This window comes from Macaca nemestrina, chromosome 3, assembly GCF_043159975.1.
Source record: "Macaca nemestrina isolate mMacNem1 chromosome 3, mMacNem.hap1, whole genome shotgun sequence".
In the NCBI taxonomy this organism is placed as follows: domain Eukaryota; kingdom Metazoa; phylum Chordata; class Mammalia; order Primates; family Cercopithecidae; genus Macaca; species Macaca nemestrina.
In genome coordinates this window covers 1,487,444-1,502,344 of record NC_092127.1, presented here as the reverse complement: position 1 = coordinate 1,502,344, position 14,901 = coordinate 1,487,444, and positions in this window count along the sequence as shown.

Below are 14,901 nucleotides of genomic sequence, written 5' to 3'. Positions count from 1 at the left end.
TTGGATATGATTAATTTTAAATGGAACCTCAATTAAAATGTGACAACCTGAATTTTCAAAAAAATGCCCTTGGCCGGGCGAGGTGGCGCATGCCTGTAATCCCAGCACTTTGGGAGGCCGAGGTGGGTGGATCACCTGAGGTTGGGAGTTGGAAACTAGCCAGACCAACAAGGAGAAAGAAACCCCGTCTCTACTAAAAAGACAAAATTAGCCGGGTGTAGTGGTGCATGCCTGTATTCCCAACTACTCGGGAGGCTGAGGCAAGAGAATCGCTTCAACCCGGGAGGTTGCAGTGAGCCAAGATCACACCATTGCACTCCAGCCTGGTCAACAAGAGCAAAACTCTGTCTCAAAAAAAAAAAAAAAAAAAAAAAAAAAAAAAAAGAAGTCCTTTTGTTATGCTATTTTGAATAAAACTTTAAACGCATATTAAAAGTATGGTATACATCTAAAGCTAACTTTTCCCCTGAAGAAAATATCAGCAAGGAAAATCCTTGAATTCTGTAACATATGGTGTTTTTGAGTAGCTATATTCATCATATAAAAACAATTTATATTTTCCAATAAATTCAAATTTTACTTATTTGACACTGATAGCCACACATAGGAAAGTTCAAATCCAGGGAATAATAAATTAGCATGATTCTAGAAACCCTGGTACCACCTTGCTCTACCACAGACATTGCTGTGGTTTTCATCTTTACCTGTCTTGGGTGCTGAGAGCTGGCCCTGCATCCCAGGCACATTCAGATTCTCTGTCAATCAACTTTTGTGGGAGAAGGGAAGAAAATACGATGGGGTAGAGAGAGAAGCTGGACCCTGATGCAATCAACATCAAGCCTCAGCCAACCCCCAAGGCAGTCTGAAACTGGACAGGCCCTTCACAGTTGCCCAGGGTGGCCAGAGAGAGTCGTTATACCCTAGCATATGCTAGTCATGGGGAGACAGGTGCCAGAGGGAAGGGGCCTGGACTTCAGCAAGTTGCTTTCTTCAGTCTGAGGTAAATAGCCGAAAGTCTGGGGAACTGCAGCTGATGGCTAGGTCTCTCTCCCAGCAGTCAGGGAGTCAGTCTTTCAACCTGCAATGGGAGCATGCAGTCATCTGGGGACTTTCACTTTGCAAAGTAAGGAGCGCTTTGCTCTAGGATGGAACTTCTGCTTTTCTTTTTGTTGCTTTTCTTTCTTTCTTTCCCTCCCTCCCTCCCTCTCTCTCTCTTTTTCTTTTGCTCTTTCTCTCTTTCTTTCTTTCTCTCTTTCTTTCACTGGGGAGAACCGTATTCTTAGGCTCTGCTTCTTCCGGGGGTCGCGCTGTCTTCAGGAGCGGTCTTCTTGGACAGGGAGCCTCGTTTCCTCAGAGAGCATGTAATGGGGTTTTTGAGGTCACAAGTAATGTCTACCAGACGTTCTGTTTGCATACAGAGAAGGGAGACAACTGTCTCCAAAAGTCTCTTTATTAAATCATCCCCTGGTCACCCTATGTCATAGCCGTATATTTTTCCTTTTATGGATTTACCCCAGAGTGGGGCAAACCCACATTTTTCTCTGCTGTCTTGGGCTATGGCCTCATCTTTTCTTTAAAAATCAATCTCATCTCATCTGCTACTTTCCAAGAACTTTTCAAGAATCTAGTCTATTCATAACACCCTTTCTGGTTTTTCTGTGCTATGATGACTTTCCTTCTTAAACCGACATTTAGATTATTCCATTTTGCTCTTGAGCAGGAAGTCTGTGTTTTAAGCTCTGGCCTTGATTGCAAGTGCCAAGTCAGCTCAGTAGAATGGAATGGGTGTTGGTTGTGGCTTCAGGCAGTCACTTCACTCAGGTCTACCACTTACTATGTGACTTAGGGTGAATCACATACCCTTTGTGAGACCCAGGGTCTTTCTAAAGTGGGAATAGCCGGGTGCGGTGGCTCATTCCTGTAATCCCAATACTTTGGGAGGCTGAGGCAGGCAGATTACTTGAAGTCAGGAGTTCAAGACCAGCCTGGCCATCATGGTGAAACTCCATCTACTAAAAATACAAAAATTAGCTGGGCATGGTGATGGACACCTGTAATCCCAGCTACTTGGGAGGCTGGGGCAGGAGAGTGGCTTGAACCCAGGAGGCAGAGGTTGCAGTGAGCTGAGATCACAGCACTGCACTCCAGCCTAGGCAATAAGGCGAGACTCATTCTCAAAAATAAATGAATAATAAAATAAAGTTGGAATAATAATATGTACTGCATAGATTAGACATAAGGACATAAAAGTACTTAGCATAATGTTTGGTATAGAACCTGCACACAAGCAATGGTTGTCCTCTACTTTCATTGTATTTGTATCCCTCATAACTTTTTTTTTTGAGAAGGAGTCTTGTTCTTGTCACCCAGGCTGGAGTGTGATGGACGATCTCGGCTGACTGCAACCTCCACCTCCTAGGTTCAAGCCATTCTCTTGCCTCAGCCTCCTTAGTAGGTGGAATTACAGGCTCCCGCCACCATACCTGGCTAATTTTTGTAGTTTTAGTAGAGAGGGGGTTTCACCATGTTGACCAGGCTGGTCCCAAACTCCTGACCTTGTGACCCACCCACCTCGGCCTCCCAAAGTGCTGGGATTACAGGTGTGAGCCACAAAGTGCTGGGATTACAGGTGTGAGCCACCACGCCCAGCCTATATCCCTCATAATATTAATATGCCTTGTGTTCTCATGAAAAAGAAAAACTTTAATACTTTAATAAAATCCAAAATCCATCAGAAAATGAGACAAACAGCCTTAAAGATTCAGCGAGGCTTGGTTTGTTTTCAAAGTAATCGCTTAGGCATAGTGCCTATAATATCGTCACTGCCAAGTACTGCCTTGAGGTTTCACAGAATGTCATATGTGATAGTGATAGCATTCTACATTACGCCCTCTTGCTTAACATATTTGTTTTTAATAATTTTATTTCTTTGTAAACTCGACTGATTAAAATAAAGATAAACTAGTTATTACCTAGAAGCAGGAGGTCAAAGCCTAATCTACAGATATATGAAATTCAACTGGAGTCATTTATATGTAATAGTTTTATGACATCCGAGAAATATCACAGGACTAGGCCTTCTACTTGCCAGATCTGTGACTTTCCTTTGAGCCTGTCACTTTGACCTTTAGTCTCAGGGTCCCAGCAGAAAACCTTCTTAGTATGTCTCCTGTGTTAGTTTCTTAGGGCTGCTGTAACAAAAGTTCCACAAACCTGGTGGTTGAAACGAGATAAATGTTTTCTCTCACAGTTCTGGCAGATAGATGTTCAAAGTCAAGATGTGGGCAGGGTTGGTTCCTCCTGGAGACTCTGACGGAGAATCTGTTCCATGTCTCTCTCTGTTCTGTGGAAGGACTGTATATGGAAAGTGGTCTCCCAATGCCAAAGCAGCTGAGAAACCAAAGAACAAGGCAGACAAATCCAGCGTGTCAGTAGAGGGTGACTTATCGGAGAACTTGCAGACAGAAGCATGGTCTTGAGTGGCAGCAAAACAGGTAGATCTCTGCACCTGTTACCCCCAGACCCAGGGCTCATAGGGAAAAGGTGTATGTCCTCTGTATGAACAACTAAAGGCAGTCCTCCAGAAGAGGCAGGAATACCAGGTATGTCACAGCCTATGATTTGTGCAATAATGCCAAGGTTGACATTTACACAAGGCAAAGTAAGTAAAGTAGGAATCAGGAGGCATTCACAGGACTGGGGTTGATCAGAAGTCACCGTGGCAGACTGACATCAAGGTGAGGTCACTTTTGCTCCCCACTCTCCTGGCTTCTGGCAATGTCCAGCAATCCTTGATGTTCCCGGCTTTCAGTGCATTGCTCCCATCTCCATGTCTGTCACCATCCTGCTGTCTTTCCTCTGGGTGTCTCTTCCTGTGTTTTTACCTGGCATTCTCCTGTGTGTCTGTGTCCTAATTTTCCTCATCTTATTCAAACGCCAGACATTAAATTAGGGCTCATCCTAATTCAGTCCGACCTCATCATAACTTGATTACATCGTCAAAGACCTTATTCCCAAATAAGACCACATTCACAGGTCCTGGGGATTAAGATTTCGGCATATCTTTTGGAGAATAAAATTCAACATGTAACATTTCCTAAACGTAGAACATTTTACAGTGGCTATGGTAGTTAAGATATTGTGTGTCATGCATCCGAAACCAAGTAACAAAAGATGAAATATTTTGAGAAGGATTCTGGAACAGCCTGGAATTGAGTTGGAAATTATGAACAAAAGGAAACTGAGGACAGCAATGTTAAAGGGAATTGGGGAAGACTTTCCTTCTCATTCCTGCTCATCTCTGTACCTCTGCTCCATTCTTCTCTTTAGTTGTGAATTAATGTTCTCTGTTTTCCATTTTGTGTAACAGAAAATGGCTACCAACAACGTCCCAGGGCTGAAGAGAAATGTCAACCAAGAAGATACCAATATGAACCCTTTTTATTTATTTATTTATTTTTTTGAGACGGAGTCTCGCCCTGTCGCCCGGGCTGGAGTGAGCGGCGCCATCTTGGCTCACTGCAAGCTCCGCCCCCCGGGTTCCCGCCATTCTCCTGCCTCAGCCTCCTGAGGAGCTGGGACCACAGGCGCCGCCACCGCGCCCGGCTATTTTTTTTTTTTTGTATTTTTAGTAGAGACGGGGTTTCACTGTGGTCTCGATCTCCTGACCTCGTGATCCGCCCGCCTTGGCCTCCCAAAGTGCTGGGATTACAGGCGTGAGCCACCGCGCCTGGCTGAACCCTTTTTAATAGAGGGAGATGGAGAAGGAGAAGCCCCAGAGACGCGCAGGATCTTCCCTACTGACCTTATTTTCCCCCCAAAAGAGGTGGGCTTATTTTCTGCAAGAAAAGAGTCTTAGATGGCATTTTTAAAAGGAGCCAATATTAAAGTTTTGTGAAAGGTTTTCTAGGGAAGGAGAGTTATTGACGGTAGGAGGGTGTGGCGTGTGTGGTATAGATGATAGAACTGAGGGTGTGTTAGGGCCCAGGTAAAGGCAGGACACCGTGCGTGTTTAGTGGGCTGACTTTCTCCTTCTTTGCTTTTCATCAGCAATGGTCAATAACTCCAGAGTGTCAGATGGTTACTAGAGGAGGATGTTAGACAGCTGCTAGGTGAGCCCAGCATCCTTACATGAACAACCCAACGGGACATTGCAAGTTTATTTAACCTTATCTGCGTTAGAGTATCTTCACGGCCAAATGGTAGGTTACAAGATGGATATATAAAATTTTAGTAAAATCATGTTTCAGATTTCCTTGTAGATATGCTTAACCTTAACTTCTAAGGAAAAGCAACATTTAAAAAAAAATAAGTCAGGCCTTCTTAGTAAATGTGTGTCGAATTACTAATTTTATAAATTGAACTCACAAAGAAATAACATTTGATTTCTAAATATGGGTGTGTGTGGTTATTTCATCATTGGGGAAACTTCAGGAGTGGCCCTTTGCTCTTTTATGAATCCTCAGGCAGAGTCACAGGGAGCAGAAAGAAGCCCCCACTCTTGCCTCACTAGTTCGTTAGTTTTTCAGCAAGATATTTGAATATTACTTCTAGCACACTAAAGAGTACTGTCTTGCCAAAACTTTAGTTTCCTTCCTTTCTCTTTTTGTTGGTTTGCAATGGGCAGTCTAAATAGAATATCAATTTAAAGAAAGCCAGGGTATGGTAAATTAATTTCTTTATAATCTTATTTTCTATTTCTCCTTTTTCTTATTTTTTCTTTCTTCTCAAATGAAGTACTCTTTTCAATATTTTTTAATTACTTATCTTGATATTTTTAAACTACCGTCTCCCTCTCTCCAAGCTTTCCTTATTCTCATTCCCCAAATAATATTAGTCTAAGGAAGCATCTTTCTAAAAGCTTCCCCACAGGTAGGTGATACAAAGCTGAGGAGTTTTTCTCTTTCCTTTCGGTTGGTCGGTGTTGGTGTGATCCCTGACAGAGAAAGCAGTTTCCTTTCAGTGCAGTTCTTGCAAAGGGAGGAGGGGTGGTGTCTGTTTGATGAATAGCTTTCATTGTTTTTTATTTATGTTCCCTAAAGCAGTGTTCTCTGGGCAGAATACTTGATTGTAAAAGCAGGAGACTTGTATTCACCTTCTCGTTTTACATTGATTTTCTGTTTGGCTTGAGGCCTTTGTGTTTATAAATATAAAACGAAAAATTTAAGAAAATCTGCCTGTATTTTACATGGCGATTTTGGGCCTGCGTCTTGACTGGGGCATCAGTTGCCTTTTTCATAGGAAAATGTGGAGGTGTAGACTTCACATCCAGTGTACGCACTAACCTTCGCTGGAGGTCATCCGCCTGTGAGTATTAAATGGGGCTGTAATCGTGGCCACTACTGGACTTTATTCCCCAGTGCTCAGAGTTTTCAGAGTTGGCAAGTGATTCAAGCAAGTACGGCCGACTGTGTTACTAGCTATCACACAATGCCCCATATTTCCTTTCTTCTCCCCTTTCTGCCATCCACTGGGCACCAGACCCCTCTGTCCCCTGATTCAGCTATGACTCTCTGAAGCTGCAGGGCGTTGTCATGTTAGGGGAGGGTGGGGATGGACCTGCATTTCTCTCGCATTCTGTCAGAGCTCCCCTGGGCAAGGCATCCAGGATGCCAGTGTCACAGAGAGTTTTCAGGGAACAGCTGCCTTAGGTTTCTGTTAATAGCATCTGCTTATCCCGTTAGAGCTCTGTATCAGACACCACGCTGTACTCAGGATCTCTACACATTTTCACTTGCTTAAACTTGCTATGACTCTACAGTTTTCATGTCTTTTGGGTGAGTTAGGCCCTAGGATGCCTCACAGTTCCCCAAAGTGAGCTTTGTCCAACTTAAGTCAAAACAGACATCTCTAATGACTATAGCCTGTACGATGTAGATACTATATTCAGGAAAAATAAAAAAAATACAAATACAAATGTGTATATATATATGTGTATGTGTGCGTGTGTACGTGTAACCTCCAATATGTGGTGCCTTATAGATAATGGGAGTGTTTTTTTTGAAAATATCAATCTTATAGAAAGGTTTAAAAATAAGAAAAAATAGAAATATATTTTATCCATATTCATCTATTTTTGAAGTCTCCAATGGTAATAGTGGATTCGTCTGTTTCTCCTTGCATTTCTATCAGTTTTTTGCCTCACATATTTTGATGCTCTGTTGTTAGGCTCCTGCCTGTTAAGCATTGTTACATCTTTTTGGAGAAATGAACCATTTATCGTCACGCAATCTTCTTCTTATTTACTCCTGGTGACTTTCCTTGTTCTGAAGTCTGCTCTGCCTGAAGTTCACAAAGTTACTCCTGCTTTCTTTTGATTAGTGCTAGTATGGTGTATCTTTCTCCACCTATTTCCTTTTTTTTTTTTTTTTTTTTGAGACGGAGTTTAGCTCTTTGTTGCCCAGGCTGGAGTGCAATGGCGCGATCTTGGCTCACTGCAACCTCCGCCTCCCAGGTTCAATTGATTCTCCTGTCTCAGCCTCCCAAGTAGCTGGGATTACATGCGCCCACCACCATACCCAGCTAATTTTTGTACTTTTAGTAGAGATGTGGTTTTGCCATGTTGACCAGGCTGGTCTTGAACTCCTGATCTCAGGTGATCCACCCGCCTCAGCCTCCCAAAGTGCTGGGATTATAGGCGTGAGCCACTGTGCCTGGTCCACCTATTTACTTTTAATCTATATGTCTTTATAGTTAAAGTCAGTTTCTTGTAGAGTTTCTTGTAGACATATACTTGGGTCTTATTTTTTGATCCACTGTGATAATCTTTGTCTTTTAATAGGTACATTTAGACCATTGATGTTCAAGGTAATAACAGGTATAGTTGGATTAATATCAACTGTATTTGTAATACTTTGTTTTTATTATTTTTTATTTTTTCATCTTTTTTATTTTTATTATTTTTTTATTTTTTGAGGCAGGGTTTTTCTTTGTTGCCAGATGAGTGCAGTGGTGCAATCACAGCTCACTACAGCCTCGACCTCCTGGGCTCAAGTGATCCTCCCACCTCAGCCTCCCAAGTAGTTGGGACTACAGGCACATGCCACCATGTCTGGCCAATTTTTGTATTTTTTTAGAGACAGGGTTTTGCCATCTACAGAACTATGCACTCCAAATCAACAGAATATACATTTTTCTCAGTGCCACATGGCACGTATTCTAAAATTGACCACATCATTGGAAAAAAAAAAACACTCCTTGTCAAATGCAAATGAATGGAAATCATAACAAACAGCCTCTCAGACCACAGTGAAATCAAATTAGAACTCAGATTAAGCAACTCACTCAAAACCACACAACTACATGAAAATTGAACAACCTGCTTGTGAATGACTGCTGGGTAAATAATGATATTAAGGGAGAAATCAATAAGTTCTTTGAAACCAATGATAACAAAGAGACAACATATCAGAATCTCTGGGACACAGCTAAAGCAGTGTTAAGAGGGAAATTTATAGCACTAAATGTCCACATCAGAAAGCTGGAAAGATCTCAAGTCAACACCCTAACATCATGATTAAAAGAACTAGAGAAGCAAGAGGAAACAAATTCAAAATCTAGCAGAAGACAAGAAATAACTAAGATCAGAGCAGAACTGAAGGAGATAGAGACACGAAAAACCCTTCAAAAAATCAATGAATCCAGGAGCTGGTTTTTTCTGGGGAAAAAAAAGATAGACCACCAGGTAGAATAATGAAGAAGAAAAGGGAGAAGAATCAAATAGACACAATAAAAAATGGTCAAGGGGCTATCACCACTGATGCCACAGAAATAGAAACTACCATTAGAGAATACTATAAACACCTGTACTCAAATAAACTAGAAAATCTAGAAGAAATCAGTAAATTCCTGTACACATATACCCTCCCAAGACTAAACCAGGAAGAAGTCAAATCCCTGAATAGACCAATAATAAGTTCTGAAATTGAGGGAGTAATTCATAGCCTACCAACCAAAAACAGCCCCGGACAAGACGGATTCACAGCCGAATTCTACCAGAGATACAAAGAAGAGCTGGTATCTTTCCTTCTGAAACTATTACAAACAATAAAAAAGAGGGACTGCTCCCTAACTCATTTTATGAGGCCAGCATCATCCTCTTACCAAAACCTGGCAAAGACACAACAAGGAAAGAAAACTTTAGGCCAATATCCCTGATGAACATTGAGGCAAAAATCCTCAATAAAATAATGGCAAATTGAATCCAGAAACACATCAAAAAACTTATCCACCAAAATCAAGTCAGCTTCATCCCTGGGAGGCAAGGTTGGTTCAACATACACAAATCAATTAATGTAATCCATCACATAAACAGAAATACTGTCAAAACCCACATGATTATATGAATAGCTGCAGAAAAGGCCTTCGATAAAATTCAACATCCCTTCATGTTAAAAACTCTCAATAAATTAGGCATTGATGGAACATATCTCTAAATAATAAGAAGAAGCATTTCAACTACCTGGAAATATACTAACCCCGTTGTTTTGGTTGGTGACATGCAGATTTGCTCTTTTTGGTTGTGCTTTTTTTCTCTGCTTTCAGTCATTAGATTAAAATAAAAAAAGAAGGCACTTAGTTCTACTTAACTCTATTGAATGCTCTGTCCGCTGACAGCTGAATGTCTCAACAACCATACAGCATTAGATCTTGGCGGCTCCTGTGTTAACTTCTCACATTCTACACAGTCCCCTGCCCTGTGCAGTGAGCATCATCAAAAAGACTTACCAAGAGAAGCAAAAACAAAGCAAAGCCTTTTCTCTGAATACACTAATTTAATGTATTCATGTGAAAGTGCTTCATATCATAACAATTTTAAGGCCAAAGAGAAAGAACTTTTTTAGCAAAAAGTTCTTTAAAGTGTGTGTGTGTGTGTGTGTGTGTATGTGTGTATGAATAGTTCACTAAGAATCCTAGTTGAATCTCTGAGAGTTAGCACACAAATGCACAGAGGCTTGTACTCTGTATATGGTTGTATTTTAACAAAAGATAATCAGATAATCAGATTTTTCTTAAGCAAAAGCATGAGTTCAATATCTGAATTCAGCACGATGGGGAGGGGAGAACAGAGGCAAAAGCATGTGGTTAACGATGCCAGTTACCCTGAGTGGATACTGCAGTCACTTTCCTGGCATCAGTGAGTAACAGGGAAGTGTTAGAGCTGCTGAGCCCCCACAATGGCTGGAGAAGCTGGAAAGGGGAGAGGCGCTAAAGATGTTTCTGGACTGGAAGAGGGCGGATTCCGTACTTTCTACCTGCCCCCTGTTTTCACACGGGTGAAGCTGCCACTGTCCTCAGTACTCAGCAGTACCCTGTGTGGTCCGGGAGCAACATTCACAGTTGTCAGGAAGACGTAAAAGCATGCAGTGAGGCCTCCCAATAGAGTGTGGTTTGCTGTTCTCTGAAGCCTCAGTTTCCACTTCCAGGCAACTTGCTTTCTCCTTGCAGAGGTTGCTGAAGGCAAAAGCAGCTCACTCCCAGTTCATTGAGCATGAGTTCCAGCTACAACTGGGCCTTGAGATTTTTGAAACATTGATATGGAAGATAAAGAAAAATGCAGATTCCTGTCTTATAAGGAACAAAGGCTTGAAGACAGCTCTGCAGACTCTGCCTTTGAGGGATTAGAAGGATGCGTCCATGACTAGATCTTCAGTTATGCAAATATACCTCAGAGACCACAGTAAGAAAGACATGGCTCTGAAATGCTCTGGTCCCAAGGAAAATATTGCTCTGTGTAATAATGGAAAATGTCGTCTGTGTATCATGCTGAGCTGCATTTTATTTTGTACCCTTGAGAGAGCTTTTATTTTCTTATAAGTAAAGATTGGGCTTGTTCTGGGTCTGAACACTGTTGCGTATTTTTGAGATGTATATTTTTCTTTTCAGTTGCCTATAAGAGATTGGGAGCTGAGGGCCTGAGGGTGAAGCCTCATTCGTTTAGGTGACTGTGGGACTCTGGTGTAAGTAATACTGGGTGCACCCCGGTAATGAAGGAAGACCCAGGCCCAGGCAGGGGCGGTGGGCTTCATGGCACAGCGGCTAGCCCCCTGGGCACTGACGGCGGCTTTCTCACCAGGGCCACTCCTTGCAGAAATGTCACTGAGCCTGTGCCTGTTGAGCAGCTTCATGAGAAGCAGGTACCAGGCAGAGAAAGCCCCAGCAAGAGAGTGACACAGGAGGCTTCTGCCCGGAACACGTGTGCCCACGATCCCGGGAGCTGTAGAAATCCCAAGCGGGGAAGCTGAGGGCTTGAAAGAATCATGATGCAGACATGAATGGGAATGAGACCGTTTGCCACACTGATTAAGGCCGAATTCCCACTTCCTTCTTCATTTGGGGAAATGCTTGGAGGTTTGTTTTGTGAATACTAGGTTAAGCTTTGGCCCAGAGTTCAACAAGTTTATTTTAAAAATTGACATCAGGCCGGGTGTAGTGGCCCACACCTGTAATCTCAGCACTTTAGAAGGCTGAGGTGAGAGCCCAGAAGCTTGAGACAAGCCTGGGCAACATAGTGAGACCCCATCTCTAAAAATAATTTTTAAAAAATTAGTCGGGTATGGTGGCACAGGCTTGTAGTTCCATCTACCCTAGAGGCTGAGGTGGGAGAATCACTTGGGACTAGGAGGTTGAACCTGCTATGAGCCAGATTGTGCTACTGCACTCCAGCCTGGGTGGCAGAACAGACTCTGATTTAAAAAAAAAAAAAAAAGAAAGAAAGATATCATATCAACATTAGCCACTCAGACATTGTTTTAAAATAGTTTATTCTTTTAGTTGAGTTACAACCTGAGGTAACTCCCAATGAAGGAGATAAATTATATCGAAATTAGAGAATTTAGGGGAAGACTCGGGAAAAATGTGAAAGAATGGAAATGGGGGTGCTTCAGTGGGGAAACAGTCAGTGTGACAAACGGAATGCCTGGAACCGGGAGGGCGCTGGGTGAGGACAGAGCTGCACTGAGTATAAATTCCATTTATAAGCTGTGGTCTCAGACCAGTGAGAAATTTACATCCTCCATTAGTTTTTGAGAAAGGCTCACAAATTTTACCTAAAAACAAATGTAGTAAAAAGATACGAAGTCACCAATCCCCTGTAAACCTTGTAATGTTTCAAGTGAGAACTTAGCCCAAAGTCAGAGGCATGGACATTGCCCCCAGAGAGATGGTCCAGGCAAGGAGCAGGCGGGTGCTGACACTTATGGCAGTTGAGGGGATCTTGATGGGCTATTTGAAAGAGATTGCCTTGCTGGAGCAAATCCCTGCCAGCCATAATTTAAAGGGACAGAAGTCATTAGTTTGCAATGTCGCTCTCTTTGTACCAATAAAACTTGAATTTGCCTTTCTTTGCAAGCCTCATTGCTCTGTAACCCAATGTCAGCAGTGAGTGAGACCTGTCTTAGGAGCAGTGACAACTGCAAATTTCAGCAGCATTAATGTTATACACGTGCATCTGGTCTTCTGAAGGTTAAGTAAGTTGGGCTGTTTCCAAGTTGCACCTTTATTCTCCGTTCTGCCAGGGAAGGAAAAAATACTGCTGATCTTCTATGGTCCAGAAAGTTTGTACCATTTGTTTTCTAATAAAAGCAATAATAAACTTAACTCAAAAGGGAAATTGAAGTTATAGCCTCTTGTTTAACTGAATCAATTGTTTGAAATTTAATCATAAAGCAATTGGGCAAGTTGTTCTCTGATTTGTTTGGATGTAATCTAGCAATCTGCTGCTAAATCCTTGTTCTTTGGAAAAGAGGTAAATTCAGCTTGGAACACCCTACTTACAGCCTGTGGACATCTAAAGCTCTCGTCATAATTTATGTGAATTACCACAAATTTACGTTTTCATGGACCATTTTGCCTGACCACTCTTTATTAGTAGTAATATACAGGATCTAGCAATCACTTTTTAATATCTGAATATTTGCATAAAATCTCACTCTCGCCTCCTGTGGCTCATGAAAATGTTTCACACAGCCTTAACAGGGCTCTTCCTAAGTTGTCCTGAGAAGATGTCTAGGGAAATAAACAATTATCACCTTGTTATTTATGGAATATGTCATATTAACTCCGTACTTAATCCTCTACAATTCTTTCTGTGCATGCAATGGAACCTAATTATCATGACCATGCTGTGAGGGAGGAATGATCCCTTTATACAGCTGAGGTGAATTAGGTTTAAGCCATACATAGTTGAAGTCACTGCTTACAAATGCGTATCTAGTGGGGAAACTGGGGCTTGATGTCATGCGTTTGCCCTCCACGTTTTATGCTCTTTTTTCTGCATGAATCTGCCTGTCCTGTTATTATGGGTCTCACCCCTGCAGTATGTGGATAATTTGACTATTTCAAGTGTGATGACTCTGTCTCTCATATTATTATGGGTCTTACCACTGCAGTATGTGAATACTCTGACTATTTCAAGTGTGGTTCCTTAACTGTGACCGTAACTCCATTTCAGCTCCCATCAAGAGGTGAAAAATACTTCCCTGTCTCTTAACTTGGAAGGACCTTGTAATTTCCTGTCATCAAATAATCTGTAATATTGCATGTCTTCTAAACCCTGGACTCATACCTGTGGCTTCCAATATTATTTTCTTGGAGTGTTTCTGACACTATGTGAAGAAGCCTAGAATGAAGACCACATGGAGAGAGACTCCTAGCTGTCTCAGTCATTTCAGCCTTGAAACTTAGCCTCAGAAATATGAGAGTCACCCATCAGACCTTCACTTCAAGCCATGCTGCCTGCAGCCTGCACCACTAGAGTCAGCCCAGGGGAGGTGATCAGAACAAATGCCCTGTTGACCTACAGAGCTAGCAGAAATACAACACGGTGGTTTTGGTGCAGTTTGGTTCACAGCAGTAAATAACCGATACAACAAGCATTATTAGAAATCACTGCAAGAATGCATAGGCATGTTTAAAATTCATTACATTAAGAGCAAAAAAAAGGTATCTTACCATGATGTAAAGGAAAGTAAGAGCAGGAAGGGTTATTTCCTAGGTCCAAATATTATTATTTTTATTTCCTGAATGCAATAGAAGGCATATTGTGGGTCAAAGTTTTAATAAGATTAAAAGCAATATAGTAGTCTGGATGCAGTGGCTCATGCCTGTAATACCAGCACTTTGGGAGGCTGAGGTAGGCAGATTGCTTGAGTCTAGGAATTGAAGACTAGCTTTGTCAACATGGGGAAACACCATCCCTAAAAAAAATACAAAAATGAGCCTGGTGTGCTGGTGTGCACCTGTAGTCCAGCTACTCTAGAAGTTGAGGCTGGAAGATGGCTTGAACCCAGGAAGTCAAGGTTGCAATCAGATGAGATAGCTCCACTGCACTCCATCCTGGGTGACAGAGTGAAACCCTGTCTCCAATAATAATAATAATAATAATAATAATATATTACTCCATTATTAAAAATCATGAGAGCTGGGTGCGGTGGCTCACACCTGTAATCCCATCACTTTGGGAGGCTGAGGCAGGCAGATCACCTGAGGTCAGGAGTTCAAGAACAGCCTGGCTAACATGGCGAAACCCCGTCTCTACTAAAAATACAAAAATTAGCCAGTGGTGGTGGGCACCTGTAATCCCAGCTACTCCAGAGGCTGAGGCAGGAGAATGGCTTGAACATGGGAGGTGGAAGTTGCAGTGAGCTGAGATCGCACCACTGCACTCCAGCCTGGGCAACAAGAGTGAAACACTGTCACACACACAAAAAAAATTATAAACAAGTTTAGACAGAAATAGGGTTTCAGCTGCATTATAAGAATTTACTGAGTCGTATGAAATGTTTTTTATTAATTTTTATTAGACTTTACAATAACAGTTCTATTGGATTGAACGGCACACATTTAAAAAAAATACATTAAAAATAATAAAGCAGTTGGAAAATGAAAAATGTTATTTTCCAC